A 24,083-nucleotide genomic window follows, 5' to 3' on the forward strand; every position below is an offset into this window, starting at 1 on the left:
ATTAGATTGAGAAAAATAAATATTTTTATGTATTCTTTGAATTTCTAGGTTTCAATGGATAATTTNGGATTGCAAAAAGTACCCATCAAATGACATGATAAATATTGGCATGGTTAAAGCATTCAACAAATTATCCTTCAATAAATCTGAAACAGAACCAGTGTATGTTTGTCGTTCCCATGCCATCACCTCTAAAACCAAATCAAGGTTGTGTTACATGCACAGTCTTGCTGCACTTATAAATTAAGCAAGATTATATTTATCTACAGCAATTTTCAGCACTCAAGAGAGAACAACCAAGATTATATTATTATAAAGCAATTTTGTATGTTTCTAGCTATTGCTAACTAACCAAATTTTGGATTGCAAAAAGTACCCATCAACAAATGATCGTTCAATAAATCTGAAACGGAAACAGTGTATGTTTGGAGTTCCCATCGCCTCTAAAACCAAATCAAGGTTGTGTTACATTCACAGTCTGGCTGTACTTATAAAGCATAACAACCCTCAAAAATTAAGCAAGATTATATTAATAAAAAGCAATTTTCACAACTAGATTTGATAGGGAGCTGCACTCAAGAGAGAACAACCCCTCTAAAAATAGAGGTATGCCGTTTTAGAGTGGCGAGCACACGGTATTCTTTAGTAAAAGGCGAAAGAATAGTTCGCTTTGTGCTCTCCACGCGGCTCCATACTTATAACCGGGCAGTTGACGCATTTTATAAATGAAAGTTCAGGTTGAGAGTTGTATCTTCTAGGCCATGTGGGATTTTAAAATTTAATTATATCTTCAAAGTTTCATGTATATCCATTTCAAGGCTTTAGAAAACCCTAGCTGCTCATGAAACCACTATCGCAATTCTTATCTCTTTAGTACTCTCTACCTGATATTGCTAGATCCAATTTCCTGGTATTGTTTCATTACATTTTCAACGGCCAAATAATTAACTAAATTCTAAGCACATGCACCAAGCAAAAGAAGACTTAGGGGGTGTTTGTCTAAGCTTATAAGCTGGTCAAACTTGCTTATAAGCTATAAAATTAAGCTGACCTGTTTGTTTATAATTTTTTTGAGCTTATAAGTTGAGCTTATAAGCAAAAAAAAATAAGTTGGGGGGGAGGTACTTATTTTTTTTGGCTTATAAGTACTTTGCTTATAAGCTAGTTTGACCAAGTATATTACCACATTATCCTTGTTTAATTTTAAAATTCCATAGTATGTCATTGTTTAATATAGTACCTTTTTTAGTAATTTTATAATAAAATGTACTTATAAGCCATATTTTACCAAACACGTCAATTACTTATCAGTCACTTATAAGTACTTTAACCAAACACGTAATTGCTTAAAATTTTAAATGCTTATAAGTTAATTTTAGCTTATAAGCAATTATTGCTTATAAGCTAATTTTCATAAGCTCAGACAAACACCCCCTTAATATTGTCTTATAATACCAGAATAAATTTGAATAAGAATTACAAGTATGTGAAATGGACATAATAGATTTTATTGCGAAACTTATTTAGAAATACTCTATTTTTCATTTATTTTTCTTGCATATATAATTCATTGATAAAATTGAGACCTTCCAATAGGTTTTCACTCTATCTCATAACCATGTCAAGATAACTAATATTGGCTTCGTCCTTATATAATTAATATTATATCGGTCCTTACATTAAGATAACTAATACTGGCTCAGTCTCGGTCCTTAAATTAAAGATAATTAATACAGGCTTGGTCCTTACATTAATACTGGTTTTTATATGGTATCAACCGGCAAGGTTTATGGTTTTTCTAATTTCTTTCCTGCCGGAATCCCATATATAAAAGTCTTTACCTCGGTTTTTCGAATTTCTTTCCTGCCGGAATCCCATATATAAAAGTCTTTACCTCAGTAACGTTTATACAGGTCAATGCTGTTATCTGTAACCTTAAACTAAGAATGATGTAGGTCTTTTCTTCAGTAAAGTTTATACTGGTCAATGCTGGTATCTGCGTGCTTAAACTAGGAATTGTAGGACTTTACCCCAGAGGGAGCCCTTCCAGAAATTCTCAAAGGCCAAGGCTGAACCTTGGCCTAAAAGGGGGTTTGGAAATAGTTTTCAACCAGCAATAGACGCGCCTCGGTTAGAACCTCACTAGCTGCGTCATTGCCCCAAGCGCAAAGATGCCTTTTCAATAAGATTTAGTTGTAGTTTTAAAATGGACTCAGAAGGTTCAACTGCCTCTCATCACCGATGTGGGAGGAAAAAAAAAAGCATTGGTTTTTAAGGTCTGGTTCCAAACAACTAATAAAATTTTCTATTGAAATATCAACATGCGCAAATTTGTATGGCAGATATATAAGGTTTATCAGACTTTTACATGGAATAAACACAACCAATTTCGCAGAAGTAAAGGTTCTTTTGACAGTGGAAGTCTCTAAAGAGGTTTCAGAGTTGCAAGTCTTTAAGCAATCTTTAGTGCACTCTTCAACATTTTGGCTACCATGAGACAAACATCTATTGCGGCACTCTTTGGCACATATTTCATTGAAAGAGGCGGTAGACTGGCTAAAAAGAATCCCCAACACCAAAGAAACTATCAAAATCAATTGAAATGAATTTTTCTCCATTTTCTTTTCTGATATATGCAAGAGAAGATATGTCAAGCTAAGATGAAAAGCAGCTGAATCCCTGAAAAGGTTTATATAGGAATTTTCATGACAGGTTTGTATAGTAATTTTCGGTAACTAAACTACATTTTGCCATAAATAGACATGGAATTAAGTGGATTACTTAGAGATCTGATATTCCTTAAAGAATGATAGATATGTAAATATTAATGCTAGGATTAATTTTTTACTTTTTTTTCCAAAACATTGAAAATGGCTACCATATATATAACTTCAACCTTGCAATAAAGTCAACTTGTATAGATAATTCTGAACAAAATCTAATACACCTCTTTCCTTGTTCTTTTAAGCAATATTATACATACAAATGAAATTATGCACATAAACTCTGGTACACAAACTTCAGCTATCAGTTCATATCCACTCTTCCATTAATTTTACAACACATTCTGCAGTTTGTACATAAAATTTTTATTTGTCGTTTTCCTTTTTTATAATCTTAAAAGAGCTTTCCAAAATTACAAATTCATCAGCTTTAAATCTTTTTCCCCCTACATGATACCTGTAAGGTAGTTTTTTTAACAAAATGTTTTTTTATATAATTAAATTTTTGAACATTGGAAAAAAGATAATTAAACTAGATTTGTTAGGGGTGCGCCAGACCCTTGCAGTAGTGCAAAGCATGGACGACGTCTAAGGAACCCAGTAGCAAGCTACTGTAGCGGATCCTCCCCCTTAAAAAATAAATTTAATATCATGTGAGACAATGTCCCACGTATCAGATATTAAACTGATAAGAACAGATACTACACTTGATCTTAGCCAAAAGGCCGAGAAAGGTATGCTTTGTTCTGTGGCTCAATTGTTCTTTTATAGCTCTACTCAGCATTGTGTATTCTCTTGCTTCATCCATGTGGGAGTAACAACGCCGACATTGGTGGGATCATAACTCCTTTATAAACAACAGGTAGTACCTTTAAATCTCGGTGTATTTCCAATAACATCAATCAATTGGATTTATTATTGTTGTTTCATTACATCATAAAAATTCTCAATAACAAGATTAGTATACGGTGCGCACTTTTACCGCTTTTATTTAAACTTTCCATGTTAGCTCCTCCATGAATATGTTCAATTCTTGGCACAATAGCTTGTTGAGCATGAATCCAAACACCCTTCCACTTTCTCTTTCCCTGACAATAACAAATACAAAAAACCTGAATACTTTATAAATTATAGATAAATAAACCATGAAAATATTATGAGTTTAATTAGTTACCTCCAGGTTTTTGAAGGTTTTCTTTGGTCATAATATTGGAGCACAAAGAGGAGACACAACCGACGTTGCAGAGGTCATTTCTGTTTACAGAGGTTTTTCCGTTATGTGTGGCCTAGGCATTGCCCTATGCAGGATAAAGGACATTGACCAGGATTAATTATAATTGTAAAAATACATCCTTTTATGCAGTTACGGTAGCATCTCTTGAAACTGGCAGCTACAGGTTGCATAGAAAGAAGCCCCAACACCAAGAAAACAATCAGAAGAGACTGGACTTTAGTTTTCTCCATTCCGTCGATGTTTTTAATCTTTAACTTCTATGCCATAACAAATTTGTAAGACTGCTTTATATAGGACTTTTCATAAGCTTAATTCCATATTGACCATTAATAATTCGAAAAGTAATATGGTATGAAAACATTAATTTTTTTGATTAATTAGGCTGGAGATCAAAGAATTAAACTGGCAAATCAATGGATAGTGAAGATATAAATATGAGAAGATAATATACTGAAAAAGAGTTATTATTCCATAGCCAAGATTGACTTGCCATATAATATGATATATTCTTCCTTTCATATATTCATAGAATTCAAATTCCTTTTATGATTTGTGAACTAATTAATGTAAGAAATCAATTCTAGTCATGAATCATGATTGTATTGATCAAATGACAATGTTGAAGCAATCAATAGTCTAGCCTTTAATAAATCTGAATGAATGTATGTGTGGAGTTCTATCCCACATAAAAGCCAAAAAAAAGGCTGATTTACAGTCAGACTTATGCTAGCATCATGCTTTCACCAGAAAGGTTTCATTCCAAACATTTGATTACAAACTAAACTAAGAATCATTGTAAACATTTGCAACTTCTAGGACCAGCTGGCTGAAAGTATCCTATGTGTTTAAAATTTTTCTGAAACATAAATATAATAAGAGTGTGTTTGGTTGGATTTATCTACTAGTTAAAAAGATCAGCTTATTTATAAGCACTATTTTAGGTTGTTTCCCAAAAGACTAACCTATTAGGTGGAGGGATTCCCCTTGAGCATACTCTGATACCACTCGTCACGAGCTGGGAGTTTCACACCTAAAATGCTAACCTATTTGGTGGAGGGACTCCCCTCTTGTAAGCTTAAGACTTCTCCAATGCACTTTTGATGTGAGATTCACTATAATTAAAAAAAAAAAAAAAAAAAAAAAAAATTATTCTATTAAACATATTTGACTTAATTTATTCTTGTGCCTTAAATTTAGCAATAAAAAGTTTTTTACATTTTCCTAACCAAGCAACTAACACATTTTTCATAATAAAGCTATATTTCATATGCTCTTCTTCAATAAGCTTTACTCGAATAAATCGTAACAAACGGATCTTTATTAAATGGCTGAACGACATTCTCCCACCCAAACTTTACCCTAATGACAATTTGTTACCAAAAAATTTAAAAATGACAATCACCCACTTTCCGTCAAAATCTGTTAGTAGAATCAGTTAACTGACATGACATTATTGATGTCTGTATGAGCCAAAAATTGTATTGGGCCTAACGAGACACAATAATGAAATAAACATATTATGACCCAATGCCTTAGCCCAATTATGGTTAGGCCTACGCTTAAATCCACCGTGTGAACTGACTACTCTATGAGTTGAGCTATCTTATAAGTTAAGCTAAATTGGGTTCCAGCCCATTAGCCCATAACAATCTAGAATAGGAATTAAAATCCTATTTACTTTCCGCTTCAGTCAAGATCTTAAATCTTTCTTAAAGTGGTAAGCCTAATCCGATAAAGGCAAGTAATAATGCTTCCTTCCTAATTGAGGCTCATTTACCAAGTAGGACTCAGAGTTCTGCTAGGACTCTAACCCCTTTGGTTCACTATATAAATAGAGGCCAGACATCTTATTATTCATTCAGAAATAACCTCAAGCTCTTAGCTCCTAAATTCTTCCTCTCAAGAATCACTACCTTTCCTTGCCGTGAAGCTTACTTCTGACTAACTTCACCACCCTTAGGCACCACAAAGTTATGCTCCAGCCACTTTGTGAGCCCTAACCGCATTATTACGGTAAACCCTTCCCGCTCTCAACACTTACTAAATACGTTCAACCTCGCTAACTTAAGCGTTAGAGTGCCTATGGCAAACACCATATCGGTGTCACCTAGGCCTTCACATTCCCTTTCCGTCTCCTTTTTTGAGCAGGTCTATCAGATTGTCAATGGCTCGCTTCTCATAATATCTGTCCTTTCCAAATCAACCGTAAATTTTACCGTTTACAATGTTCTTTCATCCGTAAAAGGTAATTTGACTTTTTATGTTTTATAAAATCTCTAATTTTTTTCTTTATTATTTTTACTTCATTTTGTCTTTCTTTCCTTCTCATCTCTCATCTTCTCCACCTCTTATCTTTCTTTCACTTCTTCTCCCTTTCTCTTTTCTCTTTCTATCCACCACCTTTCTCTCTACTTCTCTCTCCCTCCTTCCATCATCTTCTTCTTCATCTCCCCATCTTCCCGTCTTCATCTTCTTCATCTTACCATCCGGCCAAATTGCACCTGATCGCTCTGATTCCTGCCAAATTGCACCCCGGCTAGGTTTGATTCGGTTGGAATCTGATCCATTTACAATCAATACAACACAACAACATACCACAATTCCAAGCAAATTTGGCCAACACAAATATTAGAGTTCAAAACACTTACTTGTAATTTTCGGACCAAGACAAGTAATAACACTTCAAACATAAATGATTGCTCCACCAACTTGAATTAATTTACCACCAAATCCCTTGCCAAGACTTGGATAAAGAATTCATACTCAAGAACACAAAAGTTCTCTCAAATGGATAAACCAATTTCATATATTTCAAAAGCTAATTGTTACAATGAAATAGTTGCCCTTATATAGGCAAATACAAGGGTAAACAAGTAATTGACAAATACAATAAAATGAAATAAACTTAACTAATATTACAAGTCATTCTTTCAAAAGCAAGGTCATGCCTATTTAATGCAAAAGATTCTAGGATCTATGTTTTTAACCACCCCATTAGTTGAAATAAGTTTACTTCCATTAGATCAAAACTTGATCAATGATCCTAATTAAGTCTACTAATAATAGTGTAAGAAGTTGGGCCTTGAAAATCATGCAAATGGATCCAGTAAGGGTTCATGTGGATCTTCTCCTTTGGAATGAGACTTGGGCCGACTTGGATCTTTTCAACACTTGGACTTATTTCTTGGTGGGCTTGAGCTTCTTTTGTTGAGCTTGGACTTGGAGTGGCTTGGGCCGAAATGTTTGGATTCTCTCCCTCCTTGGAACTTGCTTGGACTGAATATTCTCCATTGCTTTCCACATTCCACAGTCCAAGTGTTTTAGGACTTGGAGTGAAATTCTTCAATTCAACCGAATTAGCAAGTGTTTTAGGACTTGTAAACGTATCAAAATCACATCAGGTCGGGTGCGATTCCAACCAAATAGGATTCGGAGAGGTGCGATTCAACTTGATTTTATTGTTGACCATTTGTTGTCTTCAACTGGAAGGAAATCGAATCATGAGTAATGATGATACAAGTGTTTGGGTGCCCTTCCACTAGCACTTGCCTATCGTTTGTAGCCATGGACAAGCTCCCACCATAAAGATTTATACTAGTAGTGTGCCGTGGCATGGAGCTTTCTGGAAAGATTCTGTAGTAATCTTCATCTTCCCACCGCGGCATGATCAGCTTTGCCGCGGCATACGGTTTCTTTTGCCGCGACATCTTCGTCTTCTACAAAAAAAGATTCAATCTTCAATAGAATCCATTTCTGAATCATCATAGCAGCTATCAAACCGATAGCTGTAACAATGTTTGTAAAACCACCATGCTACTATGGGGTTGAGTGTTCCATTTATATAGATAAATACAAAACAGAGTACAGTTTGAATACAAAGATAAAATAGGAAAGATAATTACAAATGGAAACGTATAACAAATGAATAGAAACCGTATCTCCTAAATTATATTTACTACAATCAAGGAGGATTCCGTAAATCAAGAACTGATTTACTGGAATCCTTTACAGCCCCTCAAGCTAAGAGTGGGATTAACACAAACTCGTAGCTTGGATCGAAAGAAGACATAAAGATCCCGTGAGACACTCTTGGTGAAGACGTCAGCCAGTTGTAAGTGCGACAGAACATGATGAAGACGAAGAGTGCCAGCAACAACGAGCTCACGAAGAAAATGGTAATCAAGGTCTATGTGCTTGGCGCGCTTGTGGGACACGGGATTGGAGCTCAAAAAAATTGCACTCTTGTTGTCACAAAAAAGAAGAGGCCGGTGAGTTAAAGTAACCTGAAGGTCTCGTAGGAGATGGGTGAGCCATAAAACTTCAGCAGCAGTAAGGGCAAGAGCACGATACTCAGATTCGCAGCTTGAACGAGAAACCGTCGGTTGTTTCTTGGCACTCCAAGAGACAAGATTATTGCCAAGAAAAATTGAGTAACTAGAGGTAGAGCGTCTAGTGTCCGGGCAGCCAGCCCAATCGGCATCCGAGTATGCAACTAAGCCCATTGAAGAGGATGAAGTGAACTTGAGACCAAAATGAAGTGTTCCTTTAACATAGCGAAGGATTCACTTGACTGCCTGAAAGTGAACATCAGTAGGTGCATGAAGAAACTGACTTACAGAGTGACGAATGGGCAAGGTCAGGACGTGTGATCGTTAAATACTGCAAGGCACCACTAAGGAGCGATAGAGAGTCGGATCTGCAAATGAAGTTCCTTCAGAGGAGAGTCGTTGAGAGACAATCATGGGAGTAGCAACTGGTTTGCTGTCCAACAGTTGAGCACGAGCCAAGACATCAGTAGCATATTTAACTTGGCTGAGGAAAAGACCATCTGTGATGTAAGATGCCTGAGTCCAAGAAAATAATTCAGTGGGCCTAAGTCCTTGACAGCAAATTCAGAGTGCAGTTGGGAGATAAATCGGTTGATGGAGCAGAGTTATTTCCAGTGACTATGACGTCGTCAACGTAAAGTAGGAGATAAATGAGATCATCCTGCCTTTAAAGACAAATAAAGAAGTGTCCGCGCGGCTGCAAGAAAAACCAAGTTTTAGAAGAAATGAACTAAAACGTTGAAACCAAGCACGGGGTGCTTGTTTCAAGCCATAGAGGCCTTCTTTAATTTGCAAACATGAAGGGGATGGCGAGGATCAACATAGCCTGGAGGCTGCTCCATATAGACAGTTTCATGAAGAATGCCATTGAGAAAGGCACGTTTTACGTCAAGTTGACGTAGAGGCCACTTGTGAGACACGGCGAGAGAGATGAAACCGAACTGTGGAGGCTTTGACCACTGGGCTAAAGGTGTCTGTGTAATCAAGACCGGGAAGTTGAGTGTAGCCCTTTGCAACGAGGCGCCCTTTAAAGCGATCAATGGATCCATCGGACAAAATTTAGTTCGGAAAACCCATTTGGAACTGACATATTAGCATTGGAGGGGCGGGGAACAAGATCCCAAGTATGATTTGTTTGAAGCGCCTTCATTTCATCATCCATGGCGGCAAGCCAAGCTGGGTTTTTGGCAGCTGATTTAAATCCCTTAGGCTTAGAGGTGGCAAGCAGTGCATGGATCAATGGAGAAGATTGCACAAAGCTGAGATGAGCAGGATGTCGTGGCTTGAAAATTCCAGATTTTGTACGTGTAATCATAGGATGAGAGGCAGAAGGAGCTGATGAAGTGGTGGCATGAATCGGTTCCATAGAAGCTGCAGGAGGATCCTGGTCCGTAGTAGATGCGGTGTAGGCAAAACTGCAGCTGATGGAGATGTTGACTCCGTAGAAGAAGAAACCTGTAAGGGCTCAACAGCAGGGTCATCTGCACAAAAATGACAAGGATGAGAAGGGACCTGCGTAGTAGTAGGAGAAGATGGTAGGAGATGATGATGGGTGCAAGGGCGCAGGGTTCAAAAAATTTGAAAAACCAATGTTAGCAAGAGAAGCGGCACTGGAAGTATTTTAAAAATGGGAAAAAATTCTCATCAAAGCGAGCATGCCGTGTAATATATGTGCGAGAAGTTATAGTGTCAAAACAACGAAAACCTTTATGTGAGGAACTATAACCAAGAAAAATACATGGTAAGCTACGGGGAGAAAATTTGTGAGGGGCATAATCACGTAAGCAGGGTAAACTCGACAGCCAAAAGGATGAAATTCTCATAATTAGGAGACTTACCAAATAAAACTTCAAAAGGTGAAAGACCACCAAGAACAGGCATAGGCAATCGGTTGATAATGTAGGTCGCTGTGCTGAAAGCTTCAACCCAATACCGAGGAGGAATGTGAAGTGAAAGAGGAGAGCAAGACCAGTTTCAGTCACATGACGATGTTTGCGCTCAGCTACCATTTTGTGAAGAGGTGTATGGGCAAGACATTTGGTGGTGGATGCCAAATTGTCGAAGATGAGATTGAAAATGATTGCTTGTAAATTCGGCGCCACCATCGCTTTGAAAATTTTGATTTGGTGGAGTATTGATTTTCAACCAATTTTTGAAATTGAAGAAAATATCAAAGAAATCTGATTTTAATTTCATTGGATAAAGCCAAGTAAATCATGAGTAGTCATCGATAACAAACACATAATAGAGAAATCCCAAATTAGATTTGATGGGAGCGGGACCCCAAATATCGCAATGTATGAGACCTAAACAACATTAGATCGAGTAGTATTGGGGAAAAGGCAAGCGATGACTCTTAGCGAGTTGACAAGTAGAGCAAAGAGATGGATAGGCAACAAGAAGTAGAAATAATTGTCCTTTTTTATTTAAAAGAGATAAAATTGGTGATTTACATGACCAAGGCGAGCATGCCATAATTCAAAGGAAGCATGTAAATTCTTATTCTTAAGGACAGAAACAAAAGCAGAGTTGCCAGTTCCAGCACATACAGACCACCTTCTCGTTTACCTTTGCCACTGCCATTCCTGTTACTCGATTCTGTACAACAAAATTATCATGAGAAAAAGTGACAGAAAAAGGAAAGTCAGAGGTCGTTTGCTAATGGACAACAAGTTTTTGGTCAGACGAGGAACAACAAGAACATCCAAAGTTGAAAATTAGAAGAGGGAGAGAGCGTGCCAGTGTGTGTAATAGGAAGAGAGGCACCATTTCCTACTACTACGCAGTCCTTACCATGATAGGGCTCAACCTTGTCCAATTGAGAAGGGTCAGGGGTCATGTGAGGGAAGGCCGGTATCAGTGAACCAATCAGACTCGGAGTCATTGGGAGGGAACAGGCTACGGTGAAGGCTTCAGCAAGCTGTGTCGTAGGTTCCGTGCGATCATAACGGCTTCTGCAACGATCAGCAGTGTGACCTTCAATCTTGCAGATTTGACACCGAGGGGTATAGGAGCCCCGTTGGCCACGTCCATGGCCATGGCTCCATTGTGGCCGCTGCGAGAACGACGGGACTTGGACGAACTACCACCCCAAGATGGAGGAAAGACCTGTTAGTGGCAGTAAAAGCAGCAGAGGAAATGGGGAGGAGGACCCGAGTGACTTCTGGAAAATCTCAAAACTTTCAGCTTTGGGAACCAAGTCTTTGAAAGTTGGTAATGGGGTGAGAGACATCTGGGCAGTAGAAAAATTATCAAAGTCAGTGCCCATCCTCTGAGATACCAGTGAACTTTGTCTGTATCATCAACGAGCAGCCCATTGCAGTGAGTTGATCGCATAAAGCCTTAAATGAACGAGAATATTCAGTGACACTTCGGGTGCCACGTTTGATGAGTTGCAAATATCTTTGATGCGAAGCTCACGAGTCTTGGAAATATGGCTGAAGGAATTTTCCAAAGCAAGCCAGACATCACGAGCGGTGGTGAACCAAGAACTTCGGCCATGGCTTCTTCAGTCAATGAGGAGAAGAGGAGACTGAGGAGACGTTGATCTTGAAGTTGCCACTCCACATATTTGGATTTGGTTGAGAAGAAGAAGAATCAGAGGTGATGGTGATGGAGGTGCTGCAACGGAACCATCGACATGGCTGAGGAGATTCTGACATTGAAGAAGAGGAGAAGTTGATTTCGCCAGAGAAGATAATTTGTGGAGGAGAGTTTAATAGTAATCATGTGGATCATGGTGTTGAAGGAGAAGGAAGAATCAGCCATGAGAGGATCGAGGAGGTTAATCCAAAGAATGCTCTGATACCATAACAATGTTTGTAAAACCACCATGCTACTATGGGGTTGAGTGTTCCATTTATATAGATAAATACAAAACAGAGTACAGTTTGAATACAAAGATAAAATAGGAAAGATAATTACAAATGGAAATGTATAACAAATGAATAGAAACCGTATCTCCTAAATTATATTTACTACAATCAAGGAGGATTCCGTAAATCAAGAACTGATTACTGGAATCCTTTACAAGCTGAAACTAAGAACTGTATGCAACAAAGAAACATATGCATTGAATTTTTTGAACATCAGCTAGAAATTGTGTAATGATATAATTCCTGTTAAGGTGAAGAATAGTTGGTGGGGGAAATTTGAGCGGTTATTCTTACCAAGAAAACAGTCTGTTTTTTGGGAACTTAGAATGAATCAATTTTACAGCTCTTTTGAACCTATAACGCAAACAAGAACAAGGACTTGATAAATAGGTTTATTTTAGAAGACGTTAACTATATTTGAAAATAAGATGATGGATTGAAATATCTATTAGTTCATGAATCATGAGAGGATTCGAGTTCAATGAATATATGAAAGAAAGAATATATCATATACATATATGCAAATCAACTTGGCTATGGAACAGTCCTATATAAATCAGTCTCACAAATTTCTATGCGGTAAAATATTTAAAGACTAAAGACATCGATTAAATGGAGAAAACTCAAGTCAAGTCTCTTTTAATCCTTTGTTTGGTTTGGGTGTTCCTGCTGGGCAATCTGCAGCCAATTTCACGAAATGCTATCATTTTTGCTTAATTGCTTGTATTTTTTCAATTATAACTGGTCCTAGTGATTGTGCTAAATCTGCAAAAAGGAATGTCTGCGTGAAAGCGGCGTGGCCCCTTTTTAAACAGCAAGGACTTTTGCGACGTTGGTTTTGTCTCCTCCATCTGCTACAGTCTTATGACCACAGAAAACCTTCCTAAACCTGGAGGTAAAAATTAAACTCAAGATATTTTCGCAGTTTATTTTTTTTTTATAGAACTAATGTTATTTTATTTTGTTTTGTTTTTGTATTTGTTATTGTCGGGAAAGAGAAAGTGGAGGGGTTTGGATCATGTGCAACAGCCATTGCGGCAAGAACTGATCACCGAGGGAGCCGAAATAATTCCCATTCTAACCTATTGCCACAATCTTACAACAGACAGTTATTTCCTCTCTTTCTCTTGCACCACTACTCCGTAATCTCACCGGAATCTATTATGAATTCTGACGAAGACGACGACCAAATCCCATGCCCTTAATATGATTTGTATGATTTTTTCTCATAAGCCTCAGTAAAAAACAAAAGCTCTTCTAAGAAATCCCAATCAACCGTCATTTGATGTTGCAGTCTTGCGTCCACCATTTCTTGCATGGAGCGTTGAAAATCACCGTATGGACTTGGAGAGTATCTCAGATTGTAATGGAGTCACCAGGAAGCTTCACATATTTGGAATCAGTAAAACAGTAGAGGAGTGATCATTTAGGGAGTGGTTGAAGTTGAGGTTGAGGTTGAGGTTGAAGTTGAAGTTGAGCCAGCCATGTCCTCATAGTTGGTGAAACTATTCCGAGCTTCTTCGATGAGCGAGCCTGAAAATCCTGGCGCCACGAAAAACGGTGAGAACCCCTGACGAATCCTTGGAGGTGAATCAAACAATGCCCCATTTGGAATTTATCTCCATCACATTCTTCTTTCTTTTTATTATATCCTCGTCGTTAGGATAAAGAGACTTAAAATTCTCGTATAGAAAACGATCGATGTCGGAGAGCGTTGCAGCGCCATCATTATATTGTTGTTGTTGTTGCTGCTGCTATTATCATTTTGGTCACAATAAATGGCAAATGACAAGGTTTTGGGGTGTTTGCAGCTTGAAAGGACCAATTTTTCGAAGTTGAGAATGAACTAGGGTATTGTAATTGAATATTGATGGGCATTTTTTAACTTGGAGAGGCATTTTTTGAGAGATTTTTGAAGGTGCTTGGGCATTTTTGTTGGCTATGGATTTCTGTTACTTGAACTGTGTTTGGGTTTGAGTTTGAAGGAGTGGGTGTGCTTTATAAATAAGCAAGTTAAGGAAAGTAACATAATTAAAGTATTTATAAAGTAAGATAATTAAGTATTTATTGTTTTCGGAACGTATTAGTGTATTAATTTAGTTGAGAGTCTTAAAGAAAAAAAAAGGATGGGGCATGATTTTGTTGGAGATTTGGTAGCCATAAATGGATGTAAGATTTGTTTTAAATTAATGCAAAATATTAATATACGGTTAAATAATAATAATATAATAATAAATATGAGAAGATTTCAGTTTCCTTTATGCAATGCTTCTTATGGATTTGCTATCTATTCTTCATTAATTGTCAAAAGTGAATGATATTATATTGATGGTATTACAATATTTTTTAATATTTTCTATTTCTTTTATCTTTAAATTAATTGTCCTTGGTAGTTATTAAATGTAAGAATTTCTTGTGATGTATATATTGTCTTGCGATGCCAAAGAAGATGAAAAGTTGAAAAAAAAAAAAATCAATTTAAAAGTGAATGATGTTATATTTCATGTTTTGTAAAAGTTGAAAATTAAAATATAATTTAATTTTTTAGCTTTGCTCAACTCGAACTAGACCTTTAGTGAAATAGATTGACATCATAACCAGATACTCCACAAAACATTGATATTCGTAGATTCATCAAATAACATGGAGATGTTTTTGATATTTCTAACACTTTAAATAAGCTTATACATAAAGCAACTTATATTTAGTCATTCATCTTCATAAAACTGACTATGCAACCCACCCATGGGTAGCCTAGCGATTAGGGGTGAGCATGTGTAGTAGGTAGAACTAGAATCAGAATTGAAACCGGAACCGATACTGTACTAGTAGATTCCGATTCCAATATTTTGGAACCAAGATTGTACGGGTCCGGTTCCGGTTCCGGTTCCTACATGTGCTGGAACTGAAATCAAAATCGAAACTGGAACCGAAACCGAAACTAATGGTGGATACTTGGGATGGAACTTGCTTGGAACCGATGGCGAGTACCCGATATGGAACTTGCTTGGAACCAAGGGTGGTTACTCGAGCTAGAATCTGCTTGGAACTTGTCTTGGAACTTGGACTGAAACGGAATATCAGTAAAGAATGGGGGATCTGATCATTTTACATATAAAAAAATTATAATGGGATTAAAACACGTGTGGGTGCGTGTGTGGACTTGGAGGGCCCCATTTGGTTGGTGTAGATTATATTTAATAATAAAATATTATATATATATTTTAAAATGTTTTTTTAAATATATATTATAATATTAAAGTTTTGATTAATTAACTGAATAATTGAAATTAGGATCCAATTAAAACTGTTTTAATGTTATTAAAAGAATTATTTTTGAATAAAATATTATATTTGATTGAATGATATTTATTTATTTACCTAAATTATCAAGTTTTAACTTTCAAGTATATCTATAATAAATTTGTAATTAATTAATTATATATGATAAATTAATAAATATTATTATATTAGTGCATTACTTATTACTGAATTAAATGATTAAAAATTTAATTAATTATAAAATTACATTATAGTATGACAACCTCATGAGTCATGGTATATTAGAAAAGGTAAGTGTTTAATTAAAGATTCATAAAACATGTTAATATTAATATTTAATTTTATTCTTTTGTCACAACTTCACAATTAATGTTAATTTACTGCATTTCAATTCCGGTCGATTTCATTTCTAGTTCCTTTTCCTGGGAACCAATCGGTTTTGGTTCCTTTTCCTGGGTTACTAAAGAAGACGTAAAATGAAAAAAAAAAATTAAAAATGAATGATATTACATGAAAAAAAAAATCAATTTAAAATGGAATGATATTATATTTCATGTTAAGTAATCAAAAATGAAATGATTTAATTTTTGGCTTTGCCCATCGAAAATGAAAAATAAATTATTTTTTGGCTTTGCCTTGACTCGAACTGGAGACCTTTAGCGTGATTGACTGACCTGCGACACCGCTGAGCCTTAATATTTACTATTGCTGGCAATATTTTTTATCATCACCATCACCATCTTCATTTTCATATAAATTAAAATTATCCAGCAGAAATTGCAGACATTGAATCTTGGCATTATTGATTTTTGCAAAAAGATACTTTCAGAGTGTAATTTAAACTTGATTTGGTTGAGGTGCGCCAGGCCTTTGCAGTAGTGCAACGCATGGGCGACGCTTAAGGAACCCAGTAGCAAGCTACTGTAGTGGATCCTCCCCCTAAAAAAATAAATTTAATATCATGTGGGACAATGTCCCACGTATCAGATATTAAACTGATAAGAACAGATACTACACTTGATCTTAGCCAAAAGGCCGAGAAAGGTATGCTTTGTTCGAGATGAAAATGATTGCTTGTAAATTCGGCGGCACCATCGCTTTGAAAATTTTGATTTGGTGGAGTATTGATTTTCAACCAATTTTGAAATTGAAGAAAATATCAAAGAAATCTGATTTAATTTCATTGGATAAAGCCAAGTAAATCATGAGTAGTCATCGATAACAAACACATAATAGAGAAATCCCAAATTAGATTTGATGGGAGCGGGACCCCAAATATCGCAATGTATGAGACCTAAAACAACATTAGATCGAGTAGTATTGGGGAAAAGGCAAGCGATGACTCTTAGCGATGTTGACAAGTAGAGCAAAGAGATGGATAGGCAACAAGAAGTAGAAATAATTGTCCTTTTTTATTAAAAGAGATAAAATTGAGTGATTTACATGACCAAGGCGAGCATGCCATAATTCAAAGGAAGCATGTAAATTCTTATTCTTAAGGACAGAAACAAAAGCAGAGTGCCAGTTCCAGCACATACAGACCACCTTCTCGTTTACCTTTGCCACTGCCATTCCTGTTACTCGATTCTGTACAACAAAATTATCATGAGAAAAAGTGACAGAAAAAGGAAAGTCAGAGGTCGTTTGCTAATGGACAACAAGTTTTTGGTCAGACGAGGACAAACAAGAACATCCAAAAGTTGAAAATTAGAAGAGGGAGAGAGCGTGCCAGTGTGTGTAATAGGAAGAGAGGCACCATTTCCTACTACTACGCAGTCCTTACCATGATAGGGCTCAACCTTGTCCAATTGAGAAGGGTCAGGGGTCATGTGAGGGGAAGGCCGGTATCAGTGAACCAATCAGACTCGGAGTCATTGGGAGGGAACAGGCTACGGTGAAGGCTTCAGCAAGCTGTGTCGTAGGTTCCGTGCGATCATAACGGCTTCTGCAACGATCAGCAGTGTGACCTTCAATCTTGCAGATTTGACACCGAGGGGTATAGGAGCCCCGTTGGCCACGTCCATGGCCATGGCTCCATTGTGGCCGCTGCGAGAACGACGGGACTTGGACGAACTACCACCCCAAGATGGAGGAAAAGACCTGTTAGTGGCAGTAAAAGCGCAGAGGAAATGGGGAGGAGGCCCGAGTGACTTCTGGAAAATCTCAAAACTTTCAGCTTTGGGAACCAAGTCTTTGAAAGTTGGTAATGGGGTGAGAGACATCTGGGCAGTAGAAAAATTACAAAGTCAGTGCCCATCCTCTGAGATACCAGTGAACTTTGTCTGTTCATCAACGAGCAGCCCATTGCAGTGAGTTGATCGCATAAAGCCTTAAATGAACGAGAATATTCAGTGACACTTCGGGTGCCACGTTTGATGAGTTGCAAATATCTTTGATGCGAAGCTCACGAGTCTTGGAAATATGGCTGAAGGAATTTTCCAAAGCAAGCCAGACATCACGAGCGGTGGTGAACCAAGAACTTCGGCCATGGCTTCTTCAGTCAATGAGGAGAAGAGGAGACTGAGGAGACGTTGATCTTGAAGTTGCCACTCCACATATTTGGATTTGGTTGAGAAGAAGAAGAATCAGAGGTGATGGTGATGGAGGTGCTGCAACGGAACCATCGACATGGCTGAGGAGATTCTGAATTGAAGAAGAGGAGAAGTTGATTTCGCCAGAGAAGATAATTTGTGGAGGAGAGTTTAATAGTAATCATGTGGATCATGGTGTTGAAGGAGAAGGAAGAATCAGCCATGAGAGGATCGAGGAGGTTAATCCAAAGAATGCTCTGATACCAAACAATGTTTGTAAAACCACCATGCTACTATGGGGTTGAGTGTTCCATTTATATAGATAAATACAAAACAGAGTACAGTTTGAATACAAAGATAAAATAGGAAAGATAATTACAAATGGAAATGTATAACAAATGAATAGAAACCGTATCTCCTAAATTATATTACTACAATCAAGGAGGATTCCGTAAATCAAGAACTGATTACTGGAATCCTTTACAAGCTGAAACTAAGAACTGTATGCAACAAAGAAACATATGCATTGAATTTTTGAACATCAGCAGAAATTGTGTAATGATATAATTCCTGTTAAGGTGAAGAATAGTTGGTGGGGGAAATTTGAGCGGTTATCTTACCAAGAAAACAGTCTGTTTTTGGGAACTTAGAATGAATCAATTTTACAGCTCTTTTGAACCTATAACGCAAACAAGAACAAGGACTTGATAAATAGGTTTATTTTAGAAGACGTTAACTATATTTGAAAATAGATGATGGATTGAAATATCTATTAGTTCATGAATCATGAGAGGATTCGAGTTCAATGAATATATGAAAGAAAGAATATATCATATACATATATGCAAATCAACTTGGCTATGGAACAGTCCTATATAAATCAGTCTCACAAATTGTCTATGCGGTAAAATATTTAAAGACTAAAGACATCGATTAAATGGAGAAAACTCAAGTCAAGTCTCTTTTAATCCTTTGTTTGGTTTGGGTGTTCCTGCTGGGCAATCTGCAGCCAATTTCACGAAATGCTATCATTTTTGCTTAATTGCTTGTATTTTTTCAATTATAACTGGTCCTAGTGATTGTGCTAAATCTGCAAAAAGGAATGTCTGCGTGAAAGCGGCGTGGCCCCTTTTTAAACAGCAAGGACTTTTGCGACGTTGGTTTTGTCTCCTCCATCTGCTACAGTCTTATGACCACAGAAAACCTTCCTAAACCTGGAGGTAAAAATTAAACTCAAGATATTTTCGCAGTTTATTTTTTTTTATAGAACTAATGTTATTTTATTTTGTTTTGTTTTGTATTTGTTATTGTCAGGGAAAGAGAAGTGGAGGGTTTGGATATGTGCAACAGCCATTGCGGCAAGAACTGATCACCGAGGGAGCCGAAATAATTCCCATTCTAACCTATTGCCACAATCTTACAACGCAGTTATTTCCTCTCTTTCTCTGCACACTACTCCGTAATCTCACCGGAATCTATATGAATTCTGACGAAGACGACGACCAAATCCCATGCCCTTAATATGAATTTGTATGATTTTTTCTCATAACTCAGTAAAAAACAAAGCTCTTCTAAGAAACCCAATCAACCGTCATTTGATGTTGCAGTCTTGCGTCCACCATTTCTTGCATGGAGCGTTGAAAATCACCGTATGGACTTGGAGAGTATCTCAAGATTGTAATGGAGTCACCAGGAAGCTTCACATATTTGGAATCAGTAAAACAGTAGAGAGTGATCATTTAGGGAGTGGTTGAAGTTGAGGTTGAGGTTGAGGTTGAAGTTGAAGTTGAGCCAGCCATGTCCTCATAGTTGGTGAAAACTATTCCGAGCTTCTTCGATGAGCGAGCCTGAAAATCCTGGCGCCACGAAAAACGGTGAGAACCCCTGACGAATCCTGGAGGTGAATCAAACAATGCCCCATTTGGAATTTATCTCCATCACATTCTTCTTCTTTTTATTATATCCTCGTCGTTAGGATAAAGAGACTTAAAATTCTCGTATAGAAAACGATCGATGTCGGAGAGCGTGCAGCGCCATCATTATATTGTTGTTGTTGTTGCTGCTGCTATTATCATTTTGGTCACAATAAATGGCAAATGACAAGGTTTTGGGGTGTTTGCAGCTTGAAAGGAACCAATTTTTCGAAGTTGAGAATGAACTAGGGTATTGTAATTGAATATTGATGGGCATTTTTTAACTTGGAGAGGCATTTTTTGAGAGATTTTGAAGGTGCTTGGGCATTTTTGTTGGCTATGGATTTCTGTTACTTGAACTGTGTTTGGGTTTGAGTTTGAAGGAGTGGGTGTGCTTTATAAATAAGCAAGTTAAGGAAAGTAACATAATTAAAGTATTTATAAAGTAAGATAATTAAGTATTTATTGTTTTCGGAACGTATTAGTGTATTAATTTAGTTGAGAGTCTTAAAAGAAAAAAAGGATGGGGCATGATTTTGTTGGAGATTTGGTAGCCATAAATGGTGTAAGATTTGTTTTAAATTAATGCAAAATATTAATATACGGTTAAATAATAATAATATAATAATATAATATGAGAGATTTCAGTTTCCTTTATGCAATGCTTCTTATGGATTTGCTATCTATTCGTATAACAAATGAATAGAAACCGTATCTCCTAAATTATATTTACTACAATCAAGGAGGATTCCGTAAATCAAGAACTGATTTACTGGAATCCTTTACAGCCCCTCAAGCTAAGAGTGGGATTAACACAAACTCGTAGCTTGGATCGAAAGAAGACATAAAGATCCCGTGAGACACTCTTGGTGAAGACGTCAGCCAGTTGTAAGTGCGACTGAACATGTTGAAGACGAAGAGTGCCAGCAACAACGAGCTCACGAAGAAAATGGTAATCAAGGTCTATGTGCTTGGCGCGCTTGTGGGACACGGGATTGGAGCTCAAAAAAATTGCACTCTTGTTGTCACAAAGAAGAAGAGGCCGGTGAGTTAAAGTAACCTGAAGGTCTCGTAGGAGATGGGTGAGCCATAAAACTTCAGCAGCAGTAAGGGCAAGAGCACGATACTCGGATTCGCAGCTTGAACGAGAAACCGTCGGTTGTTTCTTGGCACTCCAAGAGACAAGATTATTGCCAAGAAAAATTGAGTAACCAGAGGTAGAGCGTCTAGTGTCCGGGCAGCCAGCCCAATCGGCATCCGAGTATGCAACTAAGCCCATTGAAGAGGATGAAGTGAACTTGAGACCAAAATGAAGTGTTCCTTTAACATAGCGAAGGATTCGCTTGACTGCCTGAAAGTGAACATCAGTAGGTGCATGAAGAAACTGACTTACAGAGTTGACTGAATGGGCAAGATCAGGACGTGTGATCGTTAAATACTGCAAGGCACCCACTAAGGAGCGATAGAGAGTCGGATCTGCAAATGAAGTTCCTTCAGAGGAGAGTCGTTGAGAGACAATCATGGGAGTAGCAACTGGTTTGCTGTCCAACAGTTGAGCACGAGCCAAGACATCAGTAGCATATTTAACTTGGCTGAGGAAAAGACCATCTGTGATGTAAGATGCCTCGAGTCCAAGAAAATAATTCAGTGGGCCTAAGTCCTTGACAGCAAATTCAGAGTGCAGTTGGGAGATAAATCGGTTGATGAGAGCAGAGTTATTCCCAGTGACTATGATGTCGTCAACGTAAAGTAGGAGATAAATGAGATCATCCTGCCTTTTAAAGACAAATAAAGAAGTGTCCGCGCGGCTGCAAGAAAAACCAAGTTTTAGAAGAAATGAACTAAAACGTTGAAACCAAGCACGGGGTGCTTGTTTCAAGCCATAGAGGGCCTTCTTTAATTTGCAAACATGAAGGGGATGGCGAGGATCAACATAGCCTGGAGGCTGCTCCATATAGACAGTTTCATGAAGAATGCCATTGAGAAAGGCATTTTTTACGTCAAGTTGACGTAGAGGCCACTTGTGAGACACGGCGAGAGAGATGACAACACGAACTGTGGAGGCTTTGACCACTGGGCTAAAGGTGTCTGTGTAATCAAGACCGGGAAGTTGAGTGTAGCCCTTTGCAACGAGGCGCGCTTTAAAGCGATCAATGGATCCATCGGACAAAAATTTAGTTCGGAAAACCCATTTGGAACTGACAATATTAGCATTGGAGGGTCGGGGAACAAGATCCCAAGTATGATTTGTTTGAAGCGCCTTCATTTCATCATCCATGGCGGCAAGCCAAGCTGGGTTTTTGGCAGCTGATTTAAATCCCTTAGGCTTAGAGGTGGCAAGCAGTGCATGGATCAATGGAGAAGATTGCACAAAGCTGAGATGAGCAGGATGTCGTGGCTTGAAAATTCCAGATTTTGTACGTGTAATCATAGGATGAGAGGCAGAAGGAGCTGATGAAGTGGTGGCATGAATCGGTTCCATAGAAGCTGCAGGAGGATCCTGGTCCGTAGTAGATGCAGGTGTAGGCAAAACTGCAGCTGATGGAGATGTTGACTCCGTAGAAGAAGAAACCTGTAAGGGCTCAACAGCAGGGTCATCTGCACAAAAATGACAAGGATGAGAAGGGACCTGCGTAGTAGTAGGAGAAGATATGGTAGGAGATGATGATGGTGCAAGGGCGCAGGGTTCAAAAAAATTTGAAAAACCAATGTTAGCAAGAGAAGCGGCACTGGAAGTATTTAAAAATGGGAAAAAATTCTCATCAAAGCGAGCATGCCGTGTAATATATGTGCGAGAAGTTATAGTGTCAAAACAACGAAAACCTTTATGTGAGGAACTATAACCAAGAAAAATACATGGTAAGCTACGGGGAGAAAATTTGTGAGGGGCATAATCACGTAAGCATGGGTAAACTCGACAGCCAAAAGGATGAAAATTCTCATAATTAGGAGACTTACCAAATAAAATTTCAAAAGGTGAAAGACCACCAAGAACAGGCATAGGCAATCGGTTGATAATGTAGGTCGCTGTGCTGAAAGCTTCAACCCAATATCGAGGAGGAATGTGAGAGTGAAAGAGGAGAGCAAGACCAGTTTCAGTCACATGACGATGTTTGCGCTCAGCTCTACCATTTTGTGAAGGAGTGTATGGGCAAGACATTTGGTGGTGGATGCCAAATTGTCGAAGATGAGATTGAAAATGATTGCTTGTAAATTCGGCGCCACCATCGCTTTGAAAAATTTTGATTTTGGTGGAGTATTGATTTTCAACCAATTTTTGAAATTGAAGGAAAATATCAAAGAAATCTGATTTTAATTTCATTGGATAAAGCCAAGTAAATCATGAGTAGTCATCGATAAACAACACATAATAGAGAAATCCCAAATTAGATTTGATGGGAGCGGGACCCCAAATATCGCAATGTATGAGACCTAAAACAACATTAGATCGAGTAGTATTGGGGGAAAAAGGCAAGCGATGACTCTTAGCGAGTTGACAAGTAGAGCAAAGAGATGGATTAGGCAACAAAGAAGTAAGAAATAATTGTCCTTTTTTATTTAAAAGAGATAAAATTGAGTGATTTACATGACCAAGGCGAGCATGCCATAATTCAAAGGAAGCATGTAAATTCTTATTCTTAAGGACAGAAACAAAAGCAGAGTTGCCACGTTCCAGCACATACAGACCACCTTCTCGTTTACCTTTTGCCACTGCCATTCCTGTTACTCGATTCTGTACAACAAAATTATCATGAGAAAAAGTGACAGAAAAAGGAAAGTCAGAGGTCAGTTTGCTAATGGACAACAAGTTTTTGGTCAGACGAGGAACAACAAGAACATCCAAAAGTTGAAAATTAGAAGAGGGAGAGAGCGTGCCAGTGTGTGTAATAGGAAGAGAGGCACCATTTCCTACTACTACGCAGTCCTTACCATGATAGGGCTCAACCTTGTCCAATTGAGAAGGGTCAGGGGTCATGTGAGCGGAAGCGCCGGTATCAGTGAACCAATCAGACTCGGAGTCATTTGGGAGGGAACAGGCTACGGTGAAGGCTTCAGCAAGCTGTGTTGTAGGTTCCGTGCGATCATAACGGCTTCTGCAACGATCAGCAGTGTGACCTTCAATCTTGCAGATTTGACACCGAGGGGTATAGGAGCCCCGTTGGCCACGTCCATGGCCATGGCCTCCATTGTGGCCGC

The 24,083-nt window shown here is 37.9% G+C and overlaps 4 non-coding genes and 1 pseudogene across 4 annotated transcripts; all 5 read right to left on the reverse strand.

Annotated features, from left to right (window-relative positions):
• Positions 1 to 570: 570 nt before the first annotated feature.
• Positions 571 to 690, reverse strand: LOC116123746. The gene has a single exon (XR_004127092.1). It is a non-coding gene; the product is annotated as a U5 spliceosomal RNA (small nuclear RNA).
• A 1,332-nt stretch (positions 691 to 2,022) lies between these two features.
• Positions 2,023 to 2,173, reverse strand: LOC116123737. The gene has a single exon (XR_004127084.1). It is a non-coding gene; the product is annotated as a U4 spliceosomal RNA (small nuclear RNA).
• A 1,092-nt stretch (positions 2,174 to 3,265) lies between these two features.
• On the reverse strand, positions 3,266 to 3,461 carry LOC116123751. The gene has a single exon (XR_004127097.1). It is a non-coding gene; the product is annotated as a U2 spliceosomal RNA (small nuclear RNA).
• A 12,833-nt stretch (positions 3,462 to 16,294) lies between these two features.
• Positions 16,295 to 16,490, reverse strand: LOC116123728. Its single transcript, XR_004127075.1, has one exon. It is a non-coding gene; the product is annotated as a U2 spliceosomal RNA (small nuclear RNA).
• Positions 16,491 to 19,425: 2,935 nt separating this feature from the next.
• LOC116123669 lies at positions 19,426 to 20,163 on the reverse strand (annotated as a pseudogene).
• Positions 20,164 to 24,083: the final 3,920 nt, after the last annotated feature.

Source organism: Pistacia vera, unplaced genomic scaffold (assembly GCF_008641045.1).
Source record: "Pistacia vera cultivar Batoury unplaced genomic scaffold, PisVer_v2 Contig144, whole genome shotgun sequence".
NCBI lineage: Eukaryota > Viridiplantae > Streptophyta > Magnoliopsida > Sapindales > Anacardiaceae > Pistacia > Pistacia vera.